The sequence below is a fragment of the Agelaius phoeniceus genome, chromosome 12 (assembly GCF_051311805.1).
Source record: "Agelaius phoeniceus isolate bAgePho1 chromosome 12, bAgePho1.hap1, whole genome shotgun sequence".
Lineage (NCBI taxonomy): Eukaryota > Metazoa > Chordata > Aves > Passeriformes > Icteridae > Agelaius > Agelaius phoeniceus.
In genome coordinates, this window is record NC_135276.1 from 3166203 (window position 1) to 3179730 (window position 13528).

Genomic DNA, 13528 nt, shown 5'->3' on the forward strand with positions numbered 1-13528 from the left:
AATAAAGCCATTAGGCACTGGGTGCTCAGTGTCCCTTTAACCCTGCTCCAGCAGGGACAGCAGTGATAGCAGCGCTGCCCCCAGCACCTGCTGATGCTCCAGTGCTCCAAGTCAAAGGCTGATTTTTCAGAAAATAGTTCTCAGGTTTTCTTTCAGAAATTAAAAAAAAAAAAGGCTAAATTTTCAGTGAGCTTCAAAGCTTTTCATGAGCTCATTAGTAATTTGAATGTTTCCTCTGAAGGATTGTGTGTTGGAAGGGTTGTTTTGACTCAGTTGGATGTGCATGGCATGCTTTATTGGAAATGAAGGCACAGATCAGCATGCAGCTCCAGCCTGCAGCAGTGACTGTGCTCCAGGAGCCCTTGCCCTATGAAGTAATGATTTTTAAATGGTGTCACGTATGGATTCACTCTGGTACAACTTGGGTTTCATCCTTTATGACTAATGAAGAATATTCTTAGCATAACTAAAACCACCTATGCTGTGTTCCCACAAGTTTGTGAAAGATGGGAGTGGAAACAGTGCTGAAAAATTAAAGACTTTACTGCTGTCCTCGATGAAGACTTAGAATTGCTTCAGTACCTTTCATAGTAAAGGCAGAGACTGTGGGAAAATTAACTTATGTTTACATTGACAAGCAATATTATATTAGTTCTTTAAATGATGCGTTTTATAACTCTGGTGTTCATAAAATGCTTAATTAATTCAGTGTTTTGAAGTAGCTGGGTTGTTGGACAGTGCTGTTGTGATACTCTTTTTCCATTTGACTAACAGTATCCTTTTGAAAACATATTTTCACATATTTTCCTAGTGGCATGATAAATTTTTGTGGCTGTCATTCATTGACATGAGAATCTCAGTGAGGTTTTTTAAGATGCTTTGAGTCCTTTTTTTGAGGTGTGGTAGAGAAGTTTTCAAATGTTGACCCTTAAGACTCAGTGAAATTACCATTCAAAATATGGGTTTATAACATCATGTTTTTGCTGAGGGATGAGGCAGTCCTGACTTCTATTTCTTTATGTTGACAGTGTAATTTTATCCAATTTTTTTAAAGAAAGAAAGTATTGTTATCCCCCAGGAGTCACCTAGGAATGAGTGTCATGGGCTGCTCATGTCATTGATAACTTTTGTTTCATGATACCCAGTAGAGGATAAATATGTTAATGAGGTGACTCTTGCCTTCACAGTTTCTCTGTTGCTTTTCAGTCCATTCCAAAATCCAGCTCTGCTACCTTAAGAAGTTCTCACACTTGATTTTCTCTAGTCTGGTATGTGTTCACTTATCTACTTCTATTCTTAATTGCTGGAGGCAGTCCTCCCACTTACACTGTTGGCTTTGTGTGGAGCTGGTAAGAAATTCAAATGATGCCCTGCTGAGAATAGGATGGAAGCTGAAGGAGTGGGAGAGAGAAGTAGAACAAACTGATGGTATTTACTAGAACTGCCTGTGCAAAATGGTGTGAAACAAGCCATATTGATTGTCAAGCACATTGATAAGGTATATATGTAAAAAAATTACATATTGTGTCATAACACCTAATGTCATGGTTCAAGGATCATTCCTCTTTCTTAATTTTGCTTCTATGGTCAAGTTGTCCTGTAACTGTTCATGACTGAAATACAATTTGGAAAGTAATTTTGTGAAGTACTAGTGGCAATTTCTTTGCTGTTAGCATCCTAGGCTGGCTAATTCTCTAATTAATCAAATCACATCAGTACAGTTGGCCTTGTTCTGGAAAACTTGCTTCTGTATTGGTGTGTTGTAAGTGTTTTGGGGTGTGGGTCCATGGGGATTCCCTTTTCCCCTCAGTGTCAGTGAGGGTGGTCCCTGAGGGGCAGGGAGCAGGCTGGGTGGCACAGCCCTGGCTCAGCAGTGCCCAGCTCCCCTCCCTCCTGGGAGCTCCCTGGGGCTGAAATCCTCATTTTGGGGTAGGCAGAGGCGTGCTCAGCGTGGCTGCTGCAAACCCAGCCCTGCTTGTACCTCTTGGCACTCCTGGCCATGCCAGGCTGAAAGCTCCAGCCTTGGGATGTGTCCTGGAAACTTCTGGTTTTTCAGCACTTCAGAGACAGAGGAACCTTTTTTCATTCCTCTGGGAGCTGCTGTGTGTCAAAGTGCTTTTGTGGGAGAATTTGTTCATGGAAAAACATTTGCCCTAGCAACTGTGCAGATGGGTATAATTGGTAAAAATAGGAAAGAAGGTTATGGGTTGTGGGCATTAATTAAAAGTGGAGGGCTTGACCACTGCCATTGTGGCCTAGATGGGTGTCTGGTCCAGTAGGGCACTTTTAATTGGCTTTGTTTAACAGAAGTTACAGAATCAATGGCAAACAAACATATTTTGTCATTGCAAAAACCCAAACCAGTTTAAGCAAAGTTCTCATAAATAGATGGTGTCAGATGAGATTTTGTAACAAACCCCTGTAATTTGTAAGACTTTAACCTAATGTCCACAGATAGTCTCTCAAGTATGAATAATTGCTGGCAGTTAATGCTCTGCATTGCAAACTGCCCTGAAGTGCAGATCTGTTGTATTTTAAGGTCTTTAGATAAACCTTCCAACAAATTAAGCTGTTTCTTTGCAGTGGAGTACTGACAGTTGTGTTTAATATCTTTACCAGAGAAAGCTTTAAACCTATATTGTATAAATACATTGTTTCTAATGCTCTTAAAAGCAATGTTAAATTGTCCTCAACAAGAAACATATGGCCATAAATTCTGACATACTCCATGCTCTGTCCTGACTGTCGGAAGCAGAGTGTGCAATGTGGAGGATATTTAATTTAAAAAATTGGGATAAGGGTCGTGAATTGTATGCTAGAAATAGAAAATAAGATTAGAGGTTATGTTTCAGGCATGGAGCTGTCTCTGGGGGGGGAACAGAACAAGGTTACTTCAAGGTTTGGAGCCTGGCTGGGGGATGGGAGAAGGGAGGAAATCCAGCAGTGGCTAAAAATGGTGCCTGGGGGAGTTTGTAGTAATGCACACAATAGGAGTTGCCAGGCTGAGGAATTGCCCTGATGCTGAGCCTTGTGCATTGTAGCCTTCTCCTTGCTGGTGCCAGATTAGTCATGGGCAGTGCTTGGTACCAGAGGGGGGGTCCTGGCAGCAGCACAGCCAGTCCTGGTGCTGAAAAGGTCACTTTCTCTAAACCTGATCCTGGGGAAATGTGTTTGGAAGGTGCCTGGCCAAATCCATGGTAGATGCATCAGCTGCTATTGAGACATTGCTTAAATGTATTTGGCATCTTTGCAATGTCTCGTGGCTGGCAGAACTTCCCTGTGTCACTGTCAGGGCAGCAGAAAAGCCCTTTGTCAATAAAAGCTGCTGGGAAGGAGTGTCAGCATGGCTTGAGTCACCTAAATATCATTTAACTGAAGCTCAGTCTTTCACGTTGCTAATAAATTTTAAGTATAATTGACACATCAGAAGATGCCACTTAAAATTTTAAATGTTTCTGTCCTGTCTTAGTTTGTGAACAACTCCAGCTCTTTTAAGGAGTGTGGAGAGGTCTCCTAGCCTGTATTTGGTTAGGTGTGGGCTTGGGATCTCCCACTTGGGTGTGTGCCACTGTTGGGACCTGGTGCTTCAGGGGGAGCACACCTGAGGTTTCAGGAAGGTCTAACAAATAATCAAAGTTTAAGTCTCCATGTTTGCCTCTGGATGTTGTATTTCTACTGCAAAGATCAATCCCATTGTGTTAATTTGTTTTATGGATTAAAACATTACATTTGTTTCTCTTTCAAAATGCATTATACCAGCATAAATATCCCATTGTATCCTCTGCTGCACAAAAGAGTTCTTGCACAACCCAGTGCAGAAATATTTGGCACATAACCTGGTGACAAATCATGCCCATGATTGAGGGCTTAGTTGTTTATATAAAACTCTCAGTACTCTTAATTTCAGGACGTGGTAAAGTGGTGTGACTGTGTTTTATATGTTGTAGATTAGGATTGATAATTATTTGACTACTGATGATTTTATTGGGAAATATTTGAGAGTTCTTTGGTGAATCATTTTCAACCTAAGAACAAGGCAGTTTTTTTTAAGGCAGAAATCCCATTCCATCAGTATTTCTGTGCACATCAGTGTGACTGCTGTGTGCCTTTCCCTGCTGTATAGTTACTGCAGAGCTCAGAGCTGGGAGGGAGGAGAGTGCCAGCAGAATTCTGTGTATGCATTTGTTAGCAAAGAGCTCTTGGGGAAGTTATTTATACTCCTTGGTAGCATCTACACTGGGTTTATTTTCCAAACGTGTAAATTTATTTGTACTGAAAGAAATTAACTTTGTTTTTAAGAATGTTAACTCTGTTTTGAAAGAAGCAGCAAAACAATTGGTAAAATATTAAAATACTTGCTTTTCCTAATAAGAGGAAAATAACTTTAATCAAGCTAGTCTTTACAGGAAAAGCATATAAAATGTAAAGCCCAGGAACAATTGCTTTTGAAGACAGAAATTTCTTACAGCTTTCTCTGTGTAAGGAGTGGATGGAGGAGACCCAGGGCTGCTGCAGAGTTCCTCCGTGTGCAGCTTTTTGATGTTGACCTGTGGCTTATTTTGGCATTTACGTTGTGTGGATGAGAGGCAACAAATGATGGTGTGGACTGAAATAGCAGGTGGGATTACTGGAGCAGCTCATGGAGGCACTGGAGTCTGCATCTCAGCACTGTGGCCTTGGCTGGGGCAGGCAGAGGATCCTGAGTGCCCAGAGCTGTGCCTGACCCAGCTGTGGCAGCACCTGCAGAGGGTGGGCAGCTCCTGGGGAAGGAGGTTTGCACTGTGTGCTGTGTACAGCAGGCAGAGCAGCAGAGCAGCCAGATAAGCACTGAGCTCTGGGTGGTCTCCAAGGGGGAAACCTTGCAGGTGGCAAGTTTGGGCTCTGAATTTGTATTAGAGATTTATAAACTGGAAGGGATGCTGTATTTGAGCTTATAACTAATCCTATTTTGGCCCCAGCTATGCAAGATGAGTTAAGGCTATTTTAAAAATCTCATCTATATTTAATTAAGCTTTAAAAATTCTGGCCTTAATGAGGAGGTGAATTCTGTACCCAGGACACACAAGCAGCTTTTTTGATCAGAAAAAATGAGGAAAGGTTATGAAGTATGCATGCTACTGCTCCTACTTTGCTAATCTTTATGATCTCAAATTACTTGTCACCACTGTTCCTTCATCAGCTACAGAGATTAGTTCTACATATGATAATATATTACAAACCCTAGATTTGTTAGAAATAAAGCATTTTGACTGTTCCAAAAGTCTCCTGTTACAGAAGTCTAGTTCAAGAATGATTTTTAGAATTAAAGTGAAAACTACTCAGCTACTACTATTTATGGAATTGCTATTTACAGTACTATTATGCTTTTATAGTATTATGTACACACTAATGTTTGGTTTTGTTATGGGGAGGGAGACTGTAATTCACACTGGATTGCTCTGGTTTATTCATATCCTGTGACAGTGAATCAGATACTGCTGTCTATATACAGACTGGATTGCCAGCCAGCTTTGGGCCCAAATATGGTAAACATAATTATGTTCATTTGCTGTAAAAATACATTCTCCTTAGTTTAACATTTTCATGATTACAGTTTTCTGGTAATTCCATAATTTTCAACATGAGAGGGATATGAAAGGCGTAATCATCGTGTCTCTCTCTTCAGTGGAGAAGATAGTTTGTTTTCCTGGGCAAAACTCCAGCTGTTCAGTGATGAATTTATGCTGCTCAAATACAGTGAGCCCATAAAGCATTTGGAAAGGCTGTTCCTGGGACAGGAGCTGTGCTCTGGAGACAGAATCTCTGTGTGCACAGACAGTAAAACCCCGAGGCTGCAACTGTCCTGTGGCACTGAGGGGATCTGCTGATGTCAGTTTTTCTGATTTGGACTCCTGTTCATATTTTTGGAAATGAAATTAATATCATTTCAGAATACTTAATACTTCTCAAGTAGGAGACTTTGAATGAATGAGTTGGGAGAGCATGAGGATAAAGCTCCTACTCTGTACTGAAGGGAATAAATATTGGTAAATATTGGATTAAGTTTTAATTTCAGTCACAAAGGAGTGTTTATGGTAATAGTTATTAAATGAGAAAGAGGATAGATTCCTCATGCTAGATAGTACCTGCTGGTGTGCCATTTCATTTATACAAGGGGGTTAGGATTAGTACATTTAATGCAGCTAAGAAAGTGCACTTGCAGGGCTTTTTCATTGCTTTAATGTAGTCTGGTATCAAGAATGTTGTAGATGAATTCTGTGGCAAGTGTTGAGAATTCAGGAGCAGCATAGTAATTTGGGTGAGGAAAGATTGTTGGTGTTGAGTTACTCCAAATGTTTTGAAAGCTTTCATCATCCTTGCTGCAAACAGGCAAAAAAAATCACATACAGGCTTTACAGGATTTGCTGTACATAATCTGTCTCATGTTTCTAGTGCTCAGAACTTCCTTCTTCATAGAAGAGCTTTAAATGTGTGGATGAGCTATAATTTTCTCTGCCTTGAAACACTACTTATATCCAACAGCACTAAAATAATTGAAATGCCTGCTGAAGTTACTGAGTTTGGCTTAAGTTGTGTAGCATCACCAACTCCTAAAAGAGTTTGGCTTAGGGCTTTATTTCGGTGGGAAAATTCAAGAGTGTGTGTGCTGGGAAGTGCAAAGTCCTGGGGCATTTCTGAAATGTGGGATCTGTGTTTGCAGGAGCAGCAGAAGGGCTGCAAGTCTGAGAGGGAACAGCTGAGCTGGGATGAGGAAATGTTTCTGTTTGCAGAGGAGTTGTAAACAGTGTGTCCTTGTGGCACTTCTGTTCACTGCCCTCAGTGGGCGCTGGGGGTGGAGAGAGTGACAAAGTAAAAATGGCTCATTCAGGCTCCAAAAGGGATCCACCTCAACCTCCTTTATTTTATCCCTTGGAGGTTATAAATGGATTTGTAGGGAAAGGCAAGAGCAGGGTGAATTTGTGGGCAATACTGATTTAAAGCTGTCCTCAACAGCTTGCTGGGGTTTCCTGAGCCTGTGGTCAGACTGTGCAGTCACCCAAGGGAGCCTCTCTGGCAGGGAGGGTGCTGAGAGACCAGAACTGCACACTAAATGGGATATGTGGGTAAACCATGGATTTATGCAGTGCCATAAGTGTGTGTATGGCTTTTCCAACAGGGCTGTTCCCTTCCAGATCTATTCTTCTGACTCTGCCATTCAGCATCAGGCTGATGTTCAGCAAAACCAGTCAGCTGTAGCCCTGAGATCACCTTCCTCAATGGTAATGATCAGACCAGAGCCCATCACTTTTTGTGTGAGGTTTGGATTCTTTTTCCATGGATGAGTTGATAAATTTGTCCTTAGTTAACCTAGTGTCTTTAGTCCCTTACTCCTGAGTGTGTGTGTATATATATATATATATATATATATAATGTGTCAGAGCATGCAGTATGTCATGCCTGAATAGGGTGGTATTGACCTGGGTTCTTATTCCATTATTCTTATTGTCTTTCCAAATCTTGTTTAAGGTGTGATTTGTTCAGGACAATGAAAGCTTCCTCAGAAGAACCTAACTGTTGAAGGAAGATGTGTTGAAGAATTTCTTTCATTTATTTCTCTGTGTACATGGTCAAAGAGTGGGAATTATTCCCGTTTTTCTGGGTGTGGAAGCTTTTTCTGCAGTGTGAGTCCATGGACAAATCCTTTTAAGCTGATGAGAATAAAGCTCTGTGTGGAGCCTTCTGCCTGGTTTCTTGATCTGCACTGACTCAGCAGGAACTAAGCTCTTCAAAGGGATTTCCTAAACCTCTTAAACGAATTTTAGTAGAAATTTCTAGCATGGATCTTAAAATGTGTATTGAAAACATCTCTTCCCAGTTACTGAAAACAAAATATGACATTTGCTTGTGCTGAAAGCTCCAATTGATGGGGTAACAAGGAGTTTAACTCTTACCTGACTGTGTGGGAGACACCACTAACTGGACCTGGAGCTAAACATGTGCCTAAGTTCATCACTGAAGTGAGCCCAGAGGTTTAAGATGTCTACTGTAGCCTCATGGTTGCAGTAGGATGGTTTAGTGCTGGACTTTTTTTACTGTTTTTTATTGTATTGTGTTCACCCCTCCATGTGAAAGCTGGTTTTCTGCATAAACTTGGAAAATGGTGATTTTTGGAGTTTTCAGTACACAACTGAGAAACAATTAAATTTGTTTTCTTAATGCTTGTTTTTCTAGTGAAGTGCTTGCTTTTTAAAACTATCACAGACTCTGTGTTTACATTTATACTTTTGAATACAGTAATCAGGAGTGACAGGGTGAAGAAGAATTGTGGGTGGCTTCTGCTTAGAAGGACTTCAAGTGTGGATGTGGGGGTGCAAAGGCAGACTTGGGACTTTGTCTCAGGTGGCCATAACTGGACCAATGTGCATAAGCCTGACCAAGTAATATTCCTGTTCCACAAATTATAATGGAATACTTCTCTAGCTCAACCTTTCCTTCCTGACTTCCCTTCAGCAGGAAGTGAATCTGTGGCTCATTTACAGGAACATGTTAATTTAATCTCAGGATTTTGCAGAAATTGTCAGCTGACTGTCCCTGGGTTGAAACCCTTCCTGCAGTTTTTGCCCCTCTTTGGAAGGGCAGTTTGTTTTCCCATGGATGGCTGTCCATGGACACAGATGTCTCTTCCTGGGCAGTCCTGTAGAATCAAAGAATTCTGCAGGTGAGCTGTTCTGGGAGGCAGAGCTGTGCCTTTTCTACTGAAATTCGTGCTGCTTATGCTTATTTTCAGTCTGGTCCCAGAAGGTTTTCCTCATCCTAGCACATTTTCCAGCTCTGCTGGGGGAGTGTGGTGGTGAGTGCACCCTTTTGGGAGATGGGAAATGGGGCCTGGAGGCTCCCCTGGCTGACAGTCATGTGTGGGAATTTCTCTTGCTGTGTGCAGGGGCTTTGTTAGGCTGTTTCCCAAAAGAATGGGCATTATTTTCTTTCTGTTCCCAAAGGGGAGCAGGTCCTGCTTTCAGAATAGGTAACATAAGCACCTATTGCCAAGGGAGGGTTGAAGCAGTGATCCTGATCTGACACAGCATCTATTTTTGACATTGGCTGAGGCACACAAGGCTGAAAGAAGCTCTGATTTAACACATTCCTTTCACCAGCTTTTCCTTTTGCTGTCATGTCTTATTGCTGAGACTTGAGTTAGTGCTATTTCAAGTGTTGGGTGTTTCACTTCAAACAAAGTGCAGGAAGTCTCCTGATGGACTGCAGGCTCTGCCTTGGAAAAATCCAGTTCCTGGGCTGGCAAGTGTGAATCTGACTGAGGACATGGCATGTGAATCTTTTAGGGAGTGTAGTCACACAGGTTTATGGGGTTTTTGTCTGAAAGAGGTGAAGTGCTGTGGTGCTGAGCAGGCAGGACCCTCAGCACTTACCTAACTCCCCAGATTTGATGTTCTTCAGCCTTTTCCAGTTCTCTCTGTTTCTGAGTGGTTTTCATGACAGAATTGTTGGTTATTTGGATTTTTTGGGCAGGGCATAGATATATTTTTGTCTTTGCTTGTCATTTTGGGCACCTAACAGAAATGCACCCCAACAGGATTGTTCAGTACAAATGCAGAAGACAGAAATAAGCACAAATAATTTACTGTTGTTGCTTTAAGGAGTGTCATTTTGAAGGGAAGAAAACTCAGAAAAAAGCATAATAAATTAGTTCAGAAACTGTCTATAAAGCTAGGTAGATATATCATCAGTGAAATTGGTGTTTTGAGTTAATAATCAGGTTGCTTGTTTAGCAGATCTCAGTGCTTTGGTTGGTAATTGCTTCACTGCTCAGTGAGAGCAGGTTCCAAATTAATAAATTAATAAATTAATTTGGAAATTGGGGGTGCTCAGTGTGATTCTAGCTGAGCTGTGCTAACTGCACAGGCCCTGTGCAGCTCCCTGGGGGCTCTGATCCCCACCTGGGGCAGGGAGGACACGGGGGCACTGCCAGGGTGGCTGCTGGCACCCCTGTGTCCCCAGGGAGCTGGGACCCCTGGGAATGGGACACCCTGGGAGAAGGATGTGTCCAACAGGGGCTTCATGGATTCACTAAGGATTCACTTGACTGCTTTTTTGTTTTGGTTTGGTTTTTTTCCTCCAACTGTTCTGGGCAAGCAGCCAAAAAGGAATCCCAATGAGCAATTCATGAGCTAACAAGAGCTAAAATGATTTTGGTGTAATGGTGTATTTCTGACTTTCCTCTATCCGCCTCTAATAGGAGATTTTTACAACTTGGGTGACAAAAAAAGCCCATCCAGGAGGTGCCTGGGTCTCCTGGAGGCTGCAGCCCACCCCATTAGAAAGCCCTGGAAAGCAGTGCTGGTTTTCCATCCTGGATCTGTGGCTCCAGCCAGAAGCAGTTGGGGTTGGGTGAGGAGAATCCTCTCCCTGCTGCCATTCCTGGGCTGCTGGGGCTCTTGCCCTGTGCCTGCATCCTGCCAGCTGTGGGAGTGAGTCTGGAGAAGCCCTGAGCCTCCTTTGCCCTGCTAGTGAAGATAATCAGTACTTGTCAACCCCTATAAAAGCATTTGCATGCTTTAAGTATTTATGATGTGTTGGTAAGAAATTCCAGGTGCAGAATAACTTGGTTGATGTCAGAGGTGGATGAATATTTTCTGCCAGCCAGCATTACTTGAAGGTGGCTGTTCTTGTTGATTTTTGAAATGTAGTTTCAGCTCTTGTATTATTCTGAAAAGTTTTGCGTTCACAACTGTGTTTGAAAATGAAAACAAATTTTAAAAGCCTGCATATATTTAATTTGATGTGTTTGCTCTTCATGGGTGGATTGGATATATTAGACAGGTGCCATTCCTGTGGCAATTTTAATAAAAATAGATGTGGTGTATTGATGAGAGTAGTGGAGAAGTTGTAGTCAAAGTCAGAATTTAATTTATCAGGTTGAGATTTGCTGCTGAAATTAGAACTGTTTTTTATATTGAATCCCTGGTCTGGGGTTCAATTCCAGACCAATTCCAATTTCTAGTAATTTCAAATTCCAATTTCTAGTATTTTCGAATAGATGTGTTTTATAGATGTAATCCATCTTCAATTTGGGAGAGTCTAAAATGAATCAGCTCCCAGTTAAAAATGTGATGTCTGTCTTAAAATAGCTCCTGAAAAGTAGTTGGGGATACCTGACTGTTTTTTTTTTTAACCTGATTATGTATGAGGATCCTGAGAAGTTTGCTTGGAGGAGTTTCCACTACCTTAGTCCCTTGTGTTGTTGCCTGCCCTCAGTGACCTGTGCAGCAGGAGGAGCAGGGAGGTTCCTGGCTGCTCCCTGGGGCTGCCTTGGCTCACCTGGGCACGGGTGCCACCCTCTGCCAGGGCCCACCTGGCTCCTTCCTGTTCCTCCTGGCTCGGTGGTGCCCGTGCTTTCAATCCAGGGTGCTGCTGTGAGATTTGCACAGCCAGGGCTCTGTGCTGCCTCCCGGAGCCCTCCTGCCCTGCCAGCCCCGAGCTGCTGCCACACCCTGGGCTGTGCCCAGCTCTGTGCCCCACACACACTGCCTGGAAAATCCTTTCCTTAGGACTTTCCCCCTGAGAATGGAAATAACAATGGTTATCTGCTGCTGTGGAATGCAACAGGTGCATCTGGGATTGGGCTCATGTGGTTGTTTCTAATTAATGGTCAATCACAGTCAGCTGGCTCTGACTCTGTCTGAGACACAAGCTTGCTTTCTCTCTTTCTCTCTCTCTTTCTCTCTCTCTTTCTCTCTCTCTTTCTCTCTCTCTCTCTCTCTTTCTCTCTCTCTTTTTCCTTCCTTCCTTCCTTCCTTCCTTCCTTCCTTCCTTCCTTCCTTCCTTCCTTCCTTCCTTCCTTCCTTCCTTCCTTCCTTCCTTCCTTCCTTCCTTCCTTCCTTCCTTCCTTCCTTCCTTCCTTCCTTCCTTCCTTCCTTCCTTCCTTCCTTCCTTCCTTCCTTCCTTCCTTCCTTCCTTCCTCCCTTCCTCCCTTCCTCCCTTCCTTCCTCCCTTCCTTCCTTCCTCCCTCCCTCCCTCCCTCCCTCCCTCCCTTCCTCCCTTCCTCCTGCCCCTTCCTTCCTTCTCTCTCTCTTTTATTTTCTTTCCTTCTATTCTTAGCCAGCCTTCTGATGAAATCCTTTCTTCTATTCTTTTAGTATAGTTTGAATATAATGTATACGATAAAATAATAAATCAGCCTTCTGAAACATGGAGTCAGATCCTGGTCCCTGTGAACCCGGTCACTCAGGTCCTTCCCAGCTCCCCAGGCTCTTTGCAGCTGGATGCCCACACACAAAGTGTTGTTGCCTGGTCCCTCTTCCAGCTCTGAGCCAGCTGTGCTGGGGACAGAGGGACATTGAGCACTCCTCAGGCCATGCTGTACAGGTTTCCCTCGCCCTCCTGCTCCCAGTTTGCTGTGCAGGTGTTGAGGATCATGTGGAATATCTTTGGTTTAAGGTGTTCAATGTGGGCATGGGGTGGCCTGGCCAGTGATGGATGGGATGTACGTGTTGGTGGCAGGAACCTGTGGGGGTGGAATGGCAGCTTTCCTTGTGAGGTGACTTTTGGATTTGCACCACATTTGTATCTCTAAATGTCAGGGAGACTTCTGTGTGTTTTTGACAGGAGGCCCTTGGCTCTGGCAGCTTCCTGGCCCTTTGGCCTCACCGTGGGTTTGTTTGTTCAGGCTTTTCCTGGGTAAGCAATCTGGCTGCTCTGGCTTGTCTCTTTTGGAGTTAGCTTTTTTTTGACCATTAATTGGATCTTGTTTGTTTTACATAAACGGTGGGTGCGGTGTTGAGTTCATCCTGAGATTTGGAATCTGTATCTCATCTAATTAAAACCAGCATGAAATAGCATGAAGAGTTACATTCAAAAAGTTGGCTCAGGTGTGATGAACTATCTTGATCTTCTGTGTTTTATTGTTTATTCTCTGGAAGGACAACAGAATCCATAAAGACCAACTGAAGGCAAACTTTTGCCAGTTTTTAAAGTTGAGGTCAGAACCTTTTTTAAAGCACTGCTTCCTCTGCTCAATTTCTTGTGTTGATTCAGGGGGAAAGTTGCCTCCTCTTCTAGCAGGGTAATCCCAAACAGGACAGATGGACTCCTCATGCTGGTCCAAAACAAGCTGGGGGTACCAAATTCCACTTGCCTGAGAGTCTTCCCTGTTTGTTGTATCTCTTGTGACTGGTGAATTTAAGAAAAAGCATTTTTCTGGGAAGTACCCAAGCAAAAATATTTGGATGCTGCATTTAAAATAATTAGTGAGTAGATTTGCATTTGCACTCATTTTCCTGCAATTTCTGTTTCCTCTATGCAAATGGGGCCATTTTTAGAGGAGCTTGTGCAGCTGATTCTCTGGGAGTTCAGACAGTCCAAACTTGTAGCAGTTCCTTAACTTTGGCATTAACTCCTTGAAGTGAGAATGCAAACATCATGTTGGGCTTTTCCAGTAGTGTTTGGCCAAGCAGGGTAGTAGACCTGGGTATATATTATAAATTATGTATTATGTATTATATTATATTCTAATTATATATTGTATATTAGT

At 42.7% G+C, this 13528-nt stretch overlaps 1 protein-coding gene across 3 annotated transcripts in view; it reads left to right on the plus strand.

Annotated features, from left to right (window-relative positions):
• Nucleotides 1-13528, plus strand: part of GARRE1 (granule associated Rac and RHOG effector 1) — a 60810-nt gene that overhangs the window by 12595 nt on the left and 34687 nt on the right. Inside the window, exon 1 of one of the 3 annotated variants that reach the window (XM_077184974.1) lies at nucleotides 6970-7259. The exons of the other annotated variants lie outside the window; for them this stretch is intronic. The gene's annotated coding sequence lies outside the window, so the exon portion shown is untranslated. Of the gene's footprint in view, nucleotides 1-6969; nucleotides 7260-13528 lie in introns of those variants that run through there. 3 annotated transcript variants of the gene reach the window in all.